Raw genomic sequence first — 17398 nt, forward strand, 5'->3', positions numbered from 1 at the left:
TATCATAATCTGGAATTATGGCATTTTAATTTCATTTTAAGTGGTTTTAGCTAGCTCTGTGAACTCTATTTTGAATATCTGTGTAGTGCCTGAAATAGGAGATTTAAAAGCACTTCAGGAAAGTTAATGAATTGCGCTTGCTGAGAACTATGTCAGGAAGCAGTGTGTTATAATTTATATTCATCAGATAAGGAAACCAAGACCTGGTTTGGTTAAAATTCTTCTTCAAATATATACTTTGAAACTGCAGCAGAAGGAATAGATCTAGATGTCCTGTCCACAGTCATTTTTTTTCCCTCACTAATCCAGAATCAAAAGTGCTACTGGATGTAGAAGATATTTTCTGCTGTAACATTGTCTGCCCTTAAATTCTTCTGGATTATCCTCTGTTTTTTCCCTTGCCACAAGCTGCTCTTCCTGCAGATATTACCATGAACACAACAGTCCCAGCCGTCACAGGATATTAAAAAGGAAAAAAAAAAAAAAAAAATCAAAAGACTGCTCTTCTCTGATATGCACTGAAATTCTCAGATGATGTCCTGGCTTTTTAGGACATGGCTCACCGCACTGAAAATTCACAGACTGGCTGAAGATTTTAAGAAGAGGCGATGTCCAGCGGAGAGCCACCCGCTGATTCCTGCCTTATGCTGCAGCGAGAGCCAAACTTGGCCAGATGGCTCGTCTCTGCCAGGGACCCTGCGCTGGCAATGCTGGTGCAGCGCTTGGCTCGTTGCTGGCAGATGGGCACAAAAGCTGGAAATACAATTAAAGTGCAAAAAGGGTGAATAGTTGGTTGACACAGCGGATTTCATTCATCTCATGGGTAAAGCAGCCCAGTTAGAGGTTGATCTCAATGCCCATTACATATTAATATGCATTTTATATTCAGGGTACGTTTACTGAATTTTGGTAGCACTGAAATATTACAAGCAGTCCTGTGGCCTGACCTCCTGATATGGTAAAAAAAAATTTAAAAACCCCAATAAGCCATGTTTTCTGTGCTCATGATTTAGTCTAAGAGCAGGGCTCAACAGACATCAAGAAACTGATTTTATTTCATAGAAATGTACCTGTCTTTCCTACCATAGAGAAGTTCTTCCCTTCTGTGTTTATTTTCAAATGTGTCTAATAACACTTTTTGGTTGAAAAATAGAAAACTGTCAAAAATGAAAATATTTTTCAGTAAAGAGACAGTTTTCACGACTTTTTTACATGAAGCAAAAACATTATTCCTTTTAAGATTGCCAAAATTTCCATTTTCTCGCTTTGAAACAAAACCTTCCAGATTTCCCCTTTAAAATTACTTGTCTGTTACAAACTGAAGTAGTTTTTTAGAAAATGCCCAAATCAAAACATGGTATTTCAAAATTGTTTAAATTATATTTTTCAGAGCTCAGTTTTGTGAATGTTTTCATGATTCCAGCTTCTCGTTCTGACTGAGGATGAGGCAGAGTAATGTGAAAAAAAAAAAAAAAAAAAACCACCAACAACAACAACAACAAAAAAAACCAACAAAAAGGGTTTGAAAGACAAGGAAACCATCTTCTCCCTGTTCCACTGAAATGTTGTGCTTCCTATAATACTAAGTGACTGATTAATCCTTCACACAGAGGACAGGAACAGCCTTCTTGGGCTCCCAGGCTTTGAAAGTCAAATCCAATATTTTTGGAGGTTGGGATGTGCAGCTATAATTGCAGAGAGCTGGGCTGCTGCTACCACCGGCTCCCACGTGAAAACAGTGACAGGAACCAGCTCTTGCTGTAATTGTGTTCCTTCAGTTAATTCTGTCCCATTAAGCTTAAAAAGCACAATCACACCACATCTTGGCTCTTCCCCCGGTGGCAGTGCTTAAGGATGCTGAAGGCTCCACCGAAGGAGAGGAGCGCGTTTGCTGGACATAGGTCCCCCAGAATGGAAGTGTCAAGGCTTTCCTGCCCCGCAGAGCCAACCCTGTCAACTGGTGACTGCTTTTTGTTGTTGTTGTTTTTCCAGAAAAGATCTTCCCTCATTAACATTTGCCCTCACTGTAGTTCTTTTATGCTTTCAGCTTCTTCCTCAACCGCTGGATATTTAACCCCTGTCTGCTGGAGTATATTGCCTTTTCAGCAAGAACAGGTTATTGCAATCGAAACAGAGGGATTTGTTAAAGTGTGGAGATAACCCTGTAATTCATCCTTTGTAATTTCCCTAAACCGGACAGTGGGCCGATAACCATGTGCTGCCTGCTCAACCCTTTCAAATGAACTGGCCATTTATTCCCCAAGTTAAACAGAAAACAATTTACGGAGTCTGCAGCCCGCTATGCGGCTAAAATGTTCCAGACGGAGAATGTGTTAGTCACATCTATGGCTGAGTTAATTTACAATTTAGGATCCTGGGAAGGACAGACATTGAGCCGAGCTGTACCCTGTCAATCAGTCTCACAGACCAAGCTCCCTCATAAGAGTGCCCTCAAGAGATGTTTTAAGTGCTTTCAATACCAATAGGCCATGTTCATCTCTCACTTATGTCAGCCTCTCCATTGGCATCAAAGGAACTGCTCTTGATTTACACCCACGGAAGTAAAATCAAGCTCTTCAAGCACACCACCATGTCCTGATAAAAGCATTGCAAACCTTGTACCGAGAGCTTTTCTCCAACCAGTGCTCCAGCAAGACTGAGCCTCCCCTCTCCTCAGTCCTGCTCAGCGAATCCAGGAGAGGTGATGCCAAATATTTCCCCACCAGTACAAGCAAGACCTGGCAATTCCCTCGCTCAGCTTGGCACCAGCCATGGTATTACATTGAAAAACAGTGTACAATTATTTAAACACAAAGCTTTTCTATTCCAGCAGAAGTGGCTGCAATTGCCATCCATGGCATGGGGCAGTCTGTGGCGGGGGATCAGTGCCCTGCTTCTAAAACACAAGCGTCCACCAGAGTTCATGCACAGGAGTCACGCTGCAGAGCCAGGGGCTGGACACAGGTACTCGGGCCCTGGTCGAGCAAGTTGTGCTGCCTCCACATCTGCTGGGAGCTGTCAGATGTCCTGCAGGCTCTTGCTCCTCTGCTGAATTGCGCTAAACCCGGGGAGAAAGCAAAGCTTTAAAGATTTGCAAAAGCCCTTTCCCTGCTCCCACCTCCACCTCCAGCTCCATCAGAGAAAAAAGCACTCAAAGGCAGAAGCCACAGCCTCACACTTTCATGAACACGCTTTCTGTAGATAATTATAGGGACTGCCATATTGAAAGCACTTAAAACATCTCATTCTTTTAATTCATTAATTATATTGCAATTACGCAATTCTCAGGCACTCGCTGGCACTTTGGAAATCAGCCATTCTTGGGAGATATAGCTGGGTTAGGAACATGTGAAAGGGGAGAGGAGAAATGTGAGAGAAGGGGTGGTGGGAGAAGTCAGGGGCTCTGGCAAGGCTAAATGAGTTTGCACAGCAGGTAACTGGAACCCGGTCCAGCCAAAAACCCCTTCCCGTGGTGTCTGCTGGCCTTGCACCCATGCGCTGCTGCTGCTGCTAGTAGTATTGTTATTCTAGACATGCTGCCGCAGATGTCTGCTTAGGATGGATTTATTTCCCCTTCTTACACCAAAGTCCCAGCTTTACACACCTGAGGAGCTTTTTCTGATACTGTCAATAATGTTATTGACTTGGCCTTACAGGGTACTCCGTGGACTGGATGCCCTGGCACTTACAGGGACCTTGAAAGGTTATTGCAAAATGTCAATGTAGATGGTCTCTGTAAGATCCCCCTTCTATTTAAAGTCCTTTGCTCCTGTACTTGAAGGACGCAATGCAGGAAAAGGATATTCCAGGGCAGTCCTGAAGTTTCCCAGCTGACTGACCACTTTATGGAGGCCTTTATTCTTAATCACCGTTGTCAGTTCCTCCCCAAACTAGGGATGGGCAAGCAAAATGTTTAAAATCATTTTATCTGCCACCACACAAACTCTCAGTGTGGCTTACTTCCTCGAAGCACTAGGCAAATATTAATAAGACAGGGAGAGCAAGCCATTCCCTTGCTCCTGAGAGCAGCAAGGTCCCACTATGACACCCACCGCAGATGTAGGGCTGCAGACACAGCCCCCTCATGCTTGCACTGCAAGCATTGCCTCCGCCTTGCATGGATGGGCGCCACTGTTGCAGCTGGAAGCCCCAGGATGTGTCCCAGCTCCGGATCAGGAGCAAACTTGGCTCTGAACCCCACAATTTTCATTAATACTCTGCAGCAGGTGCTTAGTGTGGGCAGGCTGGAAGCCAGGAGAACAGGGAGCATCAAAAAGCTCCCCCTGCCTCACCGCACAGGCACAGCCTGGCAGTCCCCAGTGCCAAAGCCCAGGGGTGATCTCAAGCGTGCATCCCACCAGGAATTCAGGCCAAAGCATCCCCCTTCAGAGGACAAGCAAGACCTACATACAGCTTAAATGAGTGGAATTAGCAGGAGAGCATTTGCCCGTGTGGCTTGCTCCTAGAGGGTTTTGGTCAGGCTTGCTAGTTCATGCAGAAAAGATAAAAAAATGCCCTTTTTTCTGCAGGTGTTTCAGGGAAAGCAGCAGCAGGCAGCAGGCTGCCTGGGATGTAAATGCTCTGTACTGCGGCAGTGCATGGGCAGAGCAGGGAAACGCTGCAGGCAGGAGGGTCACTGATGGCCAGTCCCTGAATATACTGGGAATTTGCATTCCCCATAATTCTCATTTGTTTCATGTGATTTTCGGAGAAAGGGAGACATGCACGGCAGAGTTGAGAGAGTCTATTTGGCAAGGGCTGATCATGTCTCTCTTTCTTTCTCTCCTGCTCTCTCGGGATGTTCGGCCTCTGTCTGAATTGGCTAATTTTGTATTCACCAACCACTCTGTTGGCTGTAGGGAAAGAGAAAAAAATGAGAAGAAGGGGAAAAAAATAAAAGAAAACCCTGATAGGAAAACCTGAATGCAGCAAACAAAGAAAGGGGGAGAAAAAGCTCTGCTTCTATTTCATCTTCAGGACGAAAAAAACAAAACCAGGAGAGAAAAAAGGTGCTGGGACTTACCAGCAATGAGGACTTGGATCTGCTGTGATTCAAAGCCAGTATTTTTCTCCTGCGCATCTCAACCTGACCATGCCTAAGTGTGAAATAGAAAGGTGCAGATATAGGTGTGATGTGTGACATACATGTTTAGACAAGATGGCTTCTGCATTTGAAGCCAGATGAGAACAGTCTTAAGGATAAAAATATATATGTGTCTATTTCTCAGGAACTGAAGCATTAGGACTCCTGTTAATTGCTATTTTGGTCTTATTAGAGAAAGAAACATTCACTAAGCATATTCACATTGCAAATGGGATTCATAACAATTTGTTTGAGTCTGAAACCACTTGTACCTCCTCCTGGAGCAGAGCCAATGCCTATATTTAAACCAAAAGGCTGAGGAGAGCTGACATTGAGGCTGGTGCTGTGTTGGTGTGTTTATTTATAGGCAGCTGTGTGCGGTTTGCGTGCAACAGGAACGTCGGTGCAGGAGGGGAAGCGCAGAGCGTTTGCGGGCGGCTGCGTGCCGGCGTGTCGCTGAAGGTTTGCTGCACGTGTGCACCTGGCTCGGCCGGTGCGTGAAGGATTTCTACTTGCCCGTGAAGCTGCAGCTCTGAGGGGTGGGTGTGGATTTCTGCGTGTGCACGGGCTGGGCAGATCTATAGCCGAGCATCTGCATTTTTTGCATGTGACAGGGGAAGGCACAAGGCAGGCACAGGAACACGCTTGCAGGAGCCTGCTTCTGCTGTCACTGCTGCCTTGCGTGCAGCCAGCCACGGCCTTTGACAAGGGAGATGCTGACACCTGCCCGCTGCAATGACACATCCGTCCAGACACTGAGCAGAACAGTGACACGGCACCCTGGGGTGGGCAAAGTTGCCATGGGCAGAAAGAGCCAGCTCCAAGGCTCCGCATTCAGTGTCAAAGCTGCCTGAGAGCAGCACAATACCTGCCCTGCAAAGCACTGCTCTACGTGAGTTGTACCTGCCCCTTGCGGGTCTAATTCCTGGCCAAGTCAGACTGCAGTTCTCTAGGGGATAGTCTGTTTTTCTGTTTTATTTCTTTCTTCTCTTCTTTTTTGAATTTAATTTTCTTTTTCCCAAAGTCATGCCTGGGAGTCAGGAGCAGGAGCCTGCAGGACGGCAGGGCAGGCACAAGGCTAAAACCCTGCGATTACTTCATAAGATACTTCACTGAAAACACAGAAAGCTCAAAGGCTTCTCTTCTGCTATTGCACTCTGATCACTCTTACAGAGGGATATTTTCCCTCCAGCCCTTCCGGGGGTGGGTGATCTCCAGTGGAGAACTTAGATGAAGGCATCAAAACAACAAAGCTGCTAGAGGATGTGGCAAGGAAAAGGAGTGGCATCAATCTGACGAAGTACATCTGAACCCGCGTGTGACCCGGAGTGACTTTCCAATGATTGCGACTTGTAACATCCGTTACAAAGGATGGCCTCAGCTGAGCTGAGAAGGAGCATAAACTGAGATAGATTTGATCATATCAAACTGTTGGTCTCACATAATACGCTGCTTTTCCTAAGTTGAGGGTGACCCATAAAAACTGGCCACAGTAGGAGGGGCAGGGACTCCAAAATAATGATGGTGGTGAAACAAGCTGCTGCTGGAAGGGCCCATGCAGTGGCTCAAGTGTGGGAGCCAGTCGGCTGATTGCCATCTGAAAGTGTTTCAAAGATAAGATGGGTTTACACCTAAAAAGACTGGCTGTCTTTTTCTGAGAGTGTTTTGTTCACTTAATGTCTTTAATTATTTCTTTTCCTCGGGCAACCAGAAAGCCTGAGGATCAACAAGTCTCTGTTCTCAGCAGTGCTCAGGCAAGCACAGGGAGAGTTTCCATTTGTCATTTTTTTTTTTCTTTTTTTGAGTCTCTGAACAGATGCATCTCTATCAAATTTGGTTAGGTTTTTCTGACAAAAAAAAAATGTCGCTTTTTTTCTTTTTTTCCCTGTGGAAAGTGCTGAAGATTATTTTTCAATGTTGTTTAAATATTTCAGAAGAGAGAAAGAAAACGAGAAAAGCAGCTGGAGAGGAAAAGCCACACTATTTTCTTGCCATGTCAGTTAGTTAAAATCTGAGCTGAAATCTGTCCTAAGCAGAGCCTGGAGACTACTAAATCTATGGCTCTTTCTGCCTCTATCAGCCCTGCATTGTAGGTGGGATATAACCAGTTTCATAAAGAAAGAGGTAGAAATGTTAAAAAACCTGAAATTTTAAAGAGACTTGCATTAAAAATTCAAATTTGGATTAATAAGTCCACTTGTATAAAAGACATGAGAGTTTTGCCTCTTTTTAACCCATAGCTCTGCTATTCCTGGAATAGATTTTATTCTCACCCTCCTCAGCTGGGGCTGCTCCCCAAGGTGGGACACATGGCAATGTCCGCGCCAGCGGAGGAGAGGGCTCAGCAGCCAGAAGGGATGCAGTCCCCAACGGGCTGCTGGTGCTCACCGCACCCGGGGCGGAGGGCAAGGATCTCTGTCCCAGTATCATCCGCTCAGCAGGACACGTGTAAACAGAGGGCAAAACCCCTGGTGGGGATTCAAGGAGAAAGACCGTACAGCGAGGCTGAGCGTGGAGATTCATGGCGATTTATCCTTCTCGAGCAACCTTCAGGAAGCCCAGTCAGTTCATTAAACCCACCCTCTGCACGCACACACACGGGGTCATGCAAGCCCCGGGCACGCCGGCTTGCTGGCAAGCACCAGGCTGAAAGCATGGTGCATTTCTTGTGTTAGAGAGCATTCCTTGCCCTCTGGATGTGCCCCCCATCGTCTCCCACCACCTCCCCAGCCAGGGAGAGGCCTTGGGGGATCACTGCCTCTACCCAGGGATGCAGCAACCCCAGGAAACTCCGTCAGTCGGCAGCTCCAGCGGTGGCAGCCGTGGCTCTGCCGCAGGTTGTGGGTGCTTAAATTATAACTAACTTACATTCAGCCAAATCATGAGGCATTTAGCGAGGCCTTATGCATGCAGGAATAAACTGGAGAATTACTATGGAAGGAATTTGGTACCAACCTGAACAATGCAATCCCTCTGTAGGATTTCTACCAGAAAGCCATTTGGCTTCCAGAAAGTGCCCTGTCCTGGCCACAGGCACCTTGCACACAGGGCTCACAATGGTGACAACAGAAAAGTGCACACTAACTCACCCTGTAAATCTGCTTTTACCACTATTAAGCTATTTCAAAGAGCCTAGTCTCACAGACTGGTAACTCAGTTTCCCCATAAAGAACTCTGAAGAGAGAAAAAAGCTTGCAAACATAGACAGCCCTGGGGTGAAGAATAAATCCATGTCATACAGACATGGCCTGGCACATGAATGATTATTATCCTTGCAGATACACAGACATGCTGCTTCTTTAAACCATTTTTTTTTACATGCAACTAGCCTGTGGAAATCTACTGCACTTGCTAAAAGAAGGCAACACTTCCAAAGGGGGTAATTCAACACCTCTAGAGTTATAATTGTTTCCAAATGCAACATCTTTATCCTATAACACAAATAAACACTTGCTGGTAATGGTGTGCTTTGTTAATTACAATGATTCTTAAAATCTGCCCTAAATATGCATTATATTACAGCAACAATATTATAAATGAGCATCGAGTGACATTCATATCACCTATTAATAGCTGGAGGGTTTTGGCAGGTGGGATTCTGGGATTTATGCAAATGAGGAATGTGTTCTATTATAATTTCAGTGGATCTCCTCTGTAAACTTCTGCTGTGCTGAATTAATGTCTACAGTGCATTTCCTTTTTTTTTTTTTTTTTTTAAGAAGGAAGCCACTTACATATATTATAGGGAGATAATGAATTATTATTATTCAAAATGTAGGTTTGTTGCACTCATTTGCATATAATGTTTAATTTTTATGGAATATTTCATTCTAATGCATGCAAAAATTATCAAAAAAACTCTCCAAATATGCTAATGTAAATTCTATTGCAACTACATTGCAGCCTTTATTTCTGGAACTTTATTATAAAACATTAAAAAACGAAAGCTCAACATTAGGATAATCTTTTAAAAATATGGCAATTGTTCTGATTTAAGTGCTGGGTGAAACTCCCCACACACCTCCAATTACTGAAAAGCCTTGGACAAAAGTACCTGTGTTCGGGTGTGATACAAATCCCCATGAAATCAAGAAAAAGTCATACAGGCCTGTAACTGGCTTCCCCCCCCAAAAAAAAAAAAAAAAAAAATTTGCAGCAGGAGGTGTGTTGTGAGCCACGGCTGAGCATCTCGCTGGGCTGTCCTTCCCGTGTGGGGGTGCTCGGGAAAGCCCTGGACCCAACCTGCCCCGAGGGCCACGAGCTGCTCCCTGCTAGGAGCAGTCTTTTCCACTGTGTCAAAGGAATTTCACCATATACCTCAAGACAGACAATTAGGACACGCTTCTTAGCTAAAGATACTTTTATATGCCCCAGCCTTATTGTCAGAAAATCCTCTGTGGTTCCCTGCTAGTCATCCCTTAACATCTCCTGCTAACAGACCTCCAACAGCCGATGCTGTAAGGTCCCCATTGCTATTGCTGCATCTGCACTGCTGCGGCCAGACGCTGTTAAACACAAGCAGGCTCCAGGGCAAGTGCGGAATGAACCCTACCTGCACTGCTTGGGGCCGTATCCAGACGGTGCACGTCTCCTCCCGGCTCTGAGTGGCACCCTTGACACCCTGCAAGGCAAAGGCAAGAGCAGAGTTCAGGATTCCCACCCGGCATCGGTTATGGTACACTCTTCCTGCTCTTCTGCCTCATACCAAATCTTTCTTCCAAATCTTCCTGTCAATTACCATGACTGCAATAAGTACCCTGCTCTGGATTTACACACGCACACACAGAGGCACACATTCATCTGAGGAAAGCTGTAACGATCCCTGTCAGTCCATATATAAATGTCTTCTCCATTTTTTTTTTCCATAGAGTTCACTGACAGGTCTGTGTTTGGAAAGCCTATCTTTAGACATCTGCTGCTGGAAACCTTCTTTCTCTGTATATAATTAAAGACATTATTTTACAGCATTCACATTTTTACAATCTGGCATCATTTCTGTACATAAAAGCTTTGGTACTTCCATCTCTCCCTTATTGCATTACGCTTGTTTAAGTTCAGTAGTTCTTATTCTGGGAATAATACCGGCGGCTATTCTGCAGCCACAATTATTAAGCTAGGGCCTATAAAAGGAGATGAGTTTTGGATTGCACCTATAAATGATGATATGTGGGTTTCTAATGCTTTTTGGTGACTAGAAGTCCTACATTAGAGGAGCTCCACAGGAAACAAACCGTGCCCATGCTCTGGGTTGCTAGTGAAGGTCAGAAAAGGTTCCTCCTGGGCACACCTGTAAGAGAGGAACGGGAGACAACAACCCCCACCTGAAAACAGTCCTGCCTGCTCCAGACATTCCAGGAGGATGAGGGAACAAGACATGGGAAATTAAGTATGCTACAGAGGTCTAAGCAGGAAACAACACTCGTGTTAGACTTGTAAACAAGAGCGTGGGAGTGGGACTAGAGACTGCCACGCATGACAATGGCTGCCAGCAGGGCGAGTGTAAGTGTTAAACAAACAAGGAACTATAATGATATTTGTTCGAGTTCAGGATATGGATTCTATTCATGTCACTGATATCAGCTGTCATGAACAGATATCTTCATTTATTTGGAAAGGGTATATGCCTAAAGCATGCTAAATATACCTGGGAGTGGCAAAACACACAGGATAGACGTGAAAGGGTTGTGGGGTTCATTTTCTGATAAAGGGAATGCTTTCAGTACTTGGCTGAGCAGAATATTTTCGTATGGATTTTTTTTTTTTTTTAGTTGTGTATGAAAAACCAAAAAGTTTATGTTGAAAGACACTTAAAAAATTAAAGAGCTGAAAATGAACCTTTCTCCAACTTTCTTCCTAAGTGAGACTTTCTCTTCCAGGCCCCCTTGCCGCCCTAGCGCTGGGCACTGTCCTGGGGCGCTGGCTTCCAGCCCTCTGCTTCCCAGGGGGAGCAAAACACCTGGAGAGGAGCAGTGCTGGCCACATGCAGGATTCCTCCACCCCAGCACTATTCCCTTAATCAATCATTAATGGTTCCTCCCCAGCTGAGCAGAGCTGGCTGGGAGAGCTGAGCACAGCTAGATGGCTGAGGCTCCTGCCCCGTCCTTTGTTTTGAGAGCATCAGCACTCTCAAGTGCTTTGAACAGATAATCCTGTTTGCTTTAACCTTGCTGTAAGCGCTCGGTAGCTGCCTTGTTTTTTCTCCATGCTGACTGTTTCTGGCCTGGTACTCCAGGCCTGTTATTACATCCCTGAACTCTCTGTTCAGAGCCAAACACGCCTGGAAATAGGGGGAGAACTGGGGGTGCCTCGCTGACAAGGTGGGGGGATGGCTACCAGCCTTGCCATGCCAGGGAGCATCAGTGTTAAAGTGATTAATTCCTCTTATCCATTACTCTAAATTAGCTAAACAAATCCCTCGCTAGGGCTGTCATACTGATGTTCATCATGCAAATTGTTTCTAATGAGTGGGGCACCGCGGCTGGTGGTGAGCTCGTAAGTCGATGGTTCTGACACATGGTTCCCGCATCTGGCGGACAGGGTGAGCTGGGAGGCAGCGGGGCAGGAGGCAAATGCCCCTGTGCAGCCCAGGATGAGCTTGGCTTAAAACACCTCCACGTGCAAAAGAGAGAGAATAGCTCGCAGCCAGTGAGATGTAGAAAGTTTTATGGAGAGAAGGGTGGGGGCTGTTTTTTTCCAAATGGAAATGACTTAGCTGTGCCTTGCTAGCTAAACCCAAAGCACAGTGCCCTCGGTTTCATTTGATTTCACCTCCCTGAGTGCAAAATCCTAGCAACAAAATCTGTCTAACCTTCTCCAGAAGATTCAGTGAAAGGAGTTTTTCAGTAAATACAAACAGCTTTTTCAGCTGAATGTATTTCTGTGTTTTCTATAGAAAACAGTGATTTCTATATTAATTGTTGGGTTTTTCAAACTACAAGCTTTTCAGCTAACAAAAGAAAACATCTTGGTATTCACTTTTTACTTTTTTTTTTTTTTTAATATTATTACTTCCTATTGGAAAACAAACACATAAAACCTTTGCTCCCAACCACGTCTGCTCCTCCACTGACTTCTTGAAGAAGTCACTGGTTTGACCTGCACTCCACTGAACAACCCTGGAAGGATCACAGCAGCTTCTCAGTCTTCCTTTTTTCTCCCCTCAGTGGACTCACATACATATTCTTAGTACAACTTCAACCTCTGGCAGGATTCAAACATATGCTTCAGGTCAAACATGTGATAAGCTTTTTGTTTCATAAGTAATGATTTCAGGAGATGCTTTTGTGGCCTCATGCTGAGATCACTGGGTGGGGTTAGCAGAAGATTTTCAAAGGATGCAGATAAGCACCAAGTGGGAATTTCAGATGCCCAAGAACATCTGCTTGTGATGCACCCTAGGCATGCTGCCAGCTTAAGCACCTTTGAACGTCTTAGTGGGTGTCCATTGGCATTTTTGGCACTTACTGTCTTTGACTCTCTACCCTGAGTGTATTAAAATACCCTATTGGATTAACAATTATTCTTGAAGTCATATTATTTCTTTTCTGGAGTATCCAGGCAGCAACAGACAATTTATGAAAATGTTTGCAAATTTTTAATGTTTCACTCACTTCAGCATGAAGACTTATATCAGGAAATATGTTATTCATTATTCATTAATCTTTTTCCTTTCCCCCTCCTGCCTTTCCTGTTCAGAAGCGTCATGTGTTGCACTTGACCAACCATAATGAATAATGAATTACTAGCAAACAGTCTAAAGCAAACAGTAAAAGCTGATAGGTTGAAAAATTATTTGTCCAACCTATTTGGTGAATACTTACAAATAATAAACCCATTTGTATAAATCAGAATCAGCTCATGACAAATTTGCTAACTGGACTAAGGCTCTGGTTCAACAGTGTTCAGCACGTGCTGGAGTCAACAGGGTTTTCATTTGTGCATATAATTAAGTGGTTAAAATATCAAGTAACTTGTTGATTCAGAGCCTGGTGTCTTAATGAAATTGCCTACAACAAACAGTCCCATACTTCTTAATGAACCCAATCCCCAATGTTTAATCTTTGGAAGGATATTAAGAGAGGGGGAAAAAAAAAAAAAAAAGCGACAACAAAACAAAACCCAAACCTCAGAAGACCCCCACAACATTCCTGTATTTGTTTTTCATATCACTCAAAGGCTTGCCTGCTCTAGTGCAACACTCACACTCTCTGCGTTGACAACTGGGGCAGCCTAGATCATGTTTTCCACCCAGCATATTTGTGATGCTGCTTGAAACTCATGAAATGTCTCTTTGGACTGGTAAAACACAGATCTGAGCTTGTTTAGCCCTGGGGCGCTGAAGCCAGGTTCCTGGTAACAGTAATTCCTGGTTCTTCAGTTACACGGGCAGCCTGTCCTGGAAAAAGAGACTAGAAAGCTCCTTTATGAGAAGTCAACGCACGAATCCATCAGCCCTGGGGGAGTTGATGGTTCAGAGGAAACACTCAGGGTGCTTTGTCCAGCATATCAACTTCAGCATTTGATCTGAACCCCCAGAGTTTTCTGGCCCTTGAGAATGTGCTTAAGCCCACAGAGTAGCCAGAGCCTTGTAGGAACTTCCATTTCACGGTATCATCTTAAGGGAGATTTAGCTGTAGTTTTAAAATTGTCGATGTGGTTTGCAATACAAGAAAGCAAGGAAGACAATGAGCTTTACTTTGGTTTAGATACTTCAAACAGGCAGCTGCTGGGTTTTTTTAAATACTCTTTCCTGAATAATTGCTTTTTAAAAAGGGTGAATATTAACTTTTTTAAAGTGAGAAACTATGACCAGCATTTTTATTAACTGATGTACCTGTTCCTGTGTGATCCTGTTACCGCGAGTACTAGTGTTATATTTATTAATCAATCTGTCAGAAATGGTTATGTCAGCAAAGACAATGCAGATTCCTCTGGATGATACCCATCTTCTAAAGTTTTGAACTCCACTATTCAAATTTTAGAAGAAATAATCAACCTTCTGGAGCAAATATCATCATTGTTAGCTATTCATTTGTTAGAACTCCATGGAAAGATCTGACTGACTGTAGTGGATTTCAATGGACACAAATATAAAACTGCTAGAAATCGCTGATGTAACTCCAGATATTCCTTTGCACCCAGGGAAGCCAAACAGCTTTCCTTGACCACAGTTCAGAAGAAAAATCGCATTTTGTTACATTTTTCTCTTACAAGAAATTTTGATTACAAAAGCATTAGTGAAAAACCTATGGGAATATATAAATATATATATATATTGCCACACACACACATATGTAAATGTGTGCAGAAGTTTTTCTTCTGACTACCTGGAGGCTTTTCAGCAAGCTAGCAAGAACAGCCAAGTCTGGACAAAACAGGAGCCCACTGGGACGAGCCTGAGATCTGTTCCTGTGCCAGGATCAGCCACTGCAGCTCGGGGAGGAATCCAAAGAGAAATTCATGTCCTTATGAAGCTGTGATTAAATATTCAGTACCACCAGTGGGAAAACCAAAACAAGATAGCAAAACATCATTTCTTTTCTCAGTCTGTTCAAATACAGAAATCTTTGGTGGCAAGGTAGAATGACTTATGGATTCTTTGGAAATGGAGTATGTTCTTCTTACATAAGATGCAGGGAGCAGAAGGATTATGTCTGTTATAAAATAATGGCTTCACACTTGATAATGGCCCAGCAGGTTCCTGAAGATCTCGTGAAAGCTGGAGGGGCCCTTTACGTTCCTTCCGTTGCAGATGAAAAGTCACACTCCCCATGGGGAGGCCATGTTTACCTAGGAAATGTGGCTCTGGAAGCCAACAGATGGCAGCCGTAGCGCTTCTCTGCCAAGGCAGCGTTGCGAACACCATCACCTCTGCCAGCTGGTAGCCAGGCGTTAGAGGCAGATGTAACCAATTAGCAGAGATACCCACGCCTCAGCCACTGGCTGGATTTGCGATGCGTGAGATTGATGCATGACAATGAAGGAAGACTTGTCCAAAGTCCTTCACGGGCCACCGGCAATACTCCTACAGAGGGAACCACAAGCTGCTTGAAGAGGCCAGTGCAGCTGGACCAAACCTGCTTTTCATTCAAAACAGGCATTTGCTTAATCCCAGCTTTTTCATTTAAACCTGTCATATAACCGAAGTTTTTGTGCAAGGTGGAATTTCTGGTCAGAAACAGATGCTGAATGCCAGAAATGGTTAAGCTGGAGAGGTAGGAGGCGCAGTTTCAAATCCAGGACTTCAGTTTGGGGGTTCATTCCAATGGTCTCAACAGTGGGTTGACTATTAATGGCTATTTCTATAGAATGTTAGACCTTTCACCAGAGAGAAATTGGTCTACAGCGGCAACACAACATCAGTGCCCATGGCGTTCCAGGGCATATCCCAACATCAGCACTATAGTCGCGTTGGACACTTAGGTTCCTTCAGAGATCTCTTTCTATGGCAACAACACAGAAGTTCTGAACTTATGAAAGCCCTCTCTCCTGGCAACAGCTCTGAGACAGAGCCTCTGAAAAACCATGGAAGCCAACTTGCCAACTGAGCAAATCCTTAAGCATCTATGACATCATAGCATTTCTGATATTTGGGCAGAGAGACGAGGTGACACCAATTACTGGACTATCATACAAAAGAAAGAGCAGGTCATCATGCCACACTGCGACAGAGAGTTGTGGCCATGAACTGCGAGCTCTCGGGGGCAACAGAAGCCCTTACTGTCTTTGTGCATCATAAAGCACAAAACGGAGCCCACTCCCAGTCGGTCCGTTAGCTGCCACAGTGAAATAACAACATTCAGATGGGGAACTGGGTGCAGAACAGAGCTCAGTTTCTGTCAGCTGCATGGATGTGAAAAAAGCACCTGAAAACCCTGTGGGAGTTGTAACCTGCATTGGTAACCACACAGTGCCCATGCGGGGGAAATTGCTATGGTGGTCACCCCACTGAACTCTAAAGGACGAACTGAAGAACTACTCACATAGAAAATGCATATGCATACCATTCCAAGAACGTTGCTGCCCAAGCTGTAAAGAAACCAGAGCCTGAAAGACGTTTATAATAGCAAATACTTACAGGAAAATTCATTGCAGTAACATCTTCTACCTTCTCAAAGTTTAGTGGCAAACAAAGCATTCATGGAGTTCAAGAAGGGTCTGGCAAATTCCAGCCACCTGGTGTAAGAGGCCCTGCTGAGGCTGAGCAGCTGGCACTGGTTGGGGTAATTGCCAGGAGGAGGGCAGGATTGGGCCACTGCCTGTGGGACTGCCGGGGCACCAGGGGCTGGGCTTCCTCAGGGTGTTTATCGGGTGTGCATCAGTAGTTCCTGAAGAGGCCAATTACCTAAAGAAAGAGAAAGGGTTTCTAAATACTGCTAGTCATTGAGCTAAGAGATCTTCAGGAAGGATTAGAAAAGATGAGGGATTATCCAGGAAAGCAACTGATCTTGTTGAAAGCCTGTGTTTTCAGGGTGCAAAATAACTCTCCGACTCATTTAGGAGTGAAAGCTTTTCTTTGGGGTATATTGCCCATGAATCAGGAAATTTTTGTTCTGCCAGTGCATGTACACCACCTGGCACAGTGGGTTCTGTGCTGTGTTTGAGAGGGTTAGAGTAATAAAAATTTGTTTTACATTATGTTCTATTTTATAAGGGTTTTTTTTTTAACAGATACAAAAAATCAATTAAATTCAATGTAAGTGGAAGAGATCTACATCTGACCTCTCTCTACTGCAATGTAGAACTGGTTAATCCATTGGAGTCAAAGGGAATAACCTTGTGAAGTAAATGGGCTCAGAATATGACCTGACATTAGCGTGCTGGGGGTTGGGATTGTTCTGGAATGACATCAATGTACTAAAGAAAACAGTGCCAATTAAGTACTCTGAATCAATTTACATGCCCATGGTGTTACCTTTGACTTATGCTTTCAACAGTACCCTTGAGATGACTGTTTTCCCTTGTGATGGACAATTTCCAAGCATATTTATTTGGATATGATGAACTTGAATATCATGAGGAGGTGGAGCTGTTGCATGCTATAGTAGATGCTTTCCAGCCAACAAGTTTAATTTTTCTCTCCCTCTGTCTCTCATACTTCCTTCCAGTAAATGCAATTCCTTGTATGGCCATTACAGTATAAGTTTAAGCCATAAGCCATTCAATGTCATGATAACGTGACTTTACTGAAAAACAGGAAACCTGAGAATTTCCCAACAACCTGCCTGGATTTAGATTAGAGCCCACCACCATCGCTAACACAATATTCCAGCTGCACTAAACCATTTCAGCAGGAGTGCAGCCTGCTAGATACCT

At 44.2% G+C, this 17398-nt stretch overlaps 1 long non-coding RNA gene across 2 annotated transcripts in view; it reads right to left on the reverse strand.

The window, feature by feature from the left end:
• Positions 1–666: 666 nt before the first annotated feature.
• LOC308069358 overlaps positions 667–17398 on the reverse strand; it is a 95101-nt gene continuing 78369 nt past the window's right edge. Inside the window, exons 2-3 of one of the 2 annotated variants that reach the window (XR_013930351.1) lie at positions 5024–16427; positions 667–753 (exon numbers count right to left, since the gene is read on the reverse strand). This is a non-coding gene — a long non-coding RNA (uncharacterized lncRNA). Of the gene's footprint in view, positions 754–1980; positions 16428–17398 lie in introns of those variants that run through there. The other variant, XR_013930352.1, reaches the window with a different exon arrangement.

The sequence above is a fragment of the Falco punctatus genome (assembly GCF_963210335.1).
Source record: "Falco punctatus genome assembly, chromosome: 9".
Taxonomy (NCBI): domain Eukaryota; kingdom Metazoa; phylum Chordata; class Aves; order Falconiformes; family Falconidae; genus Falco; species Falco punctatus.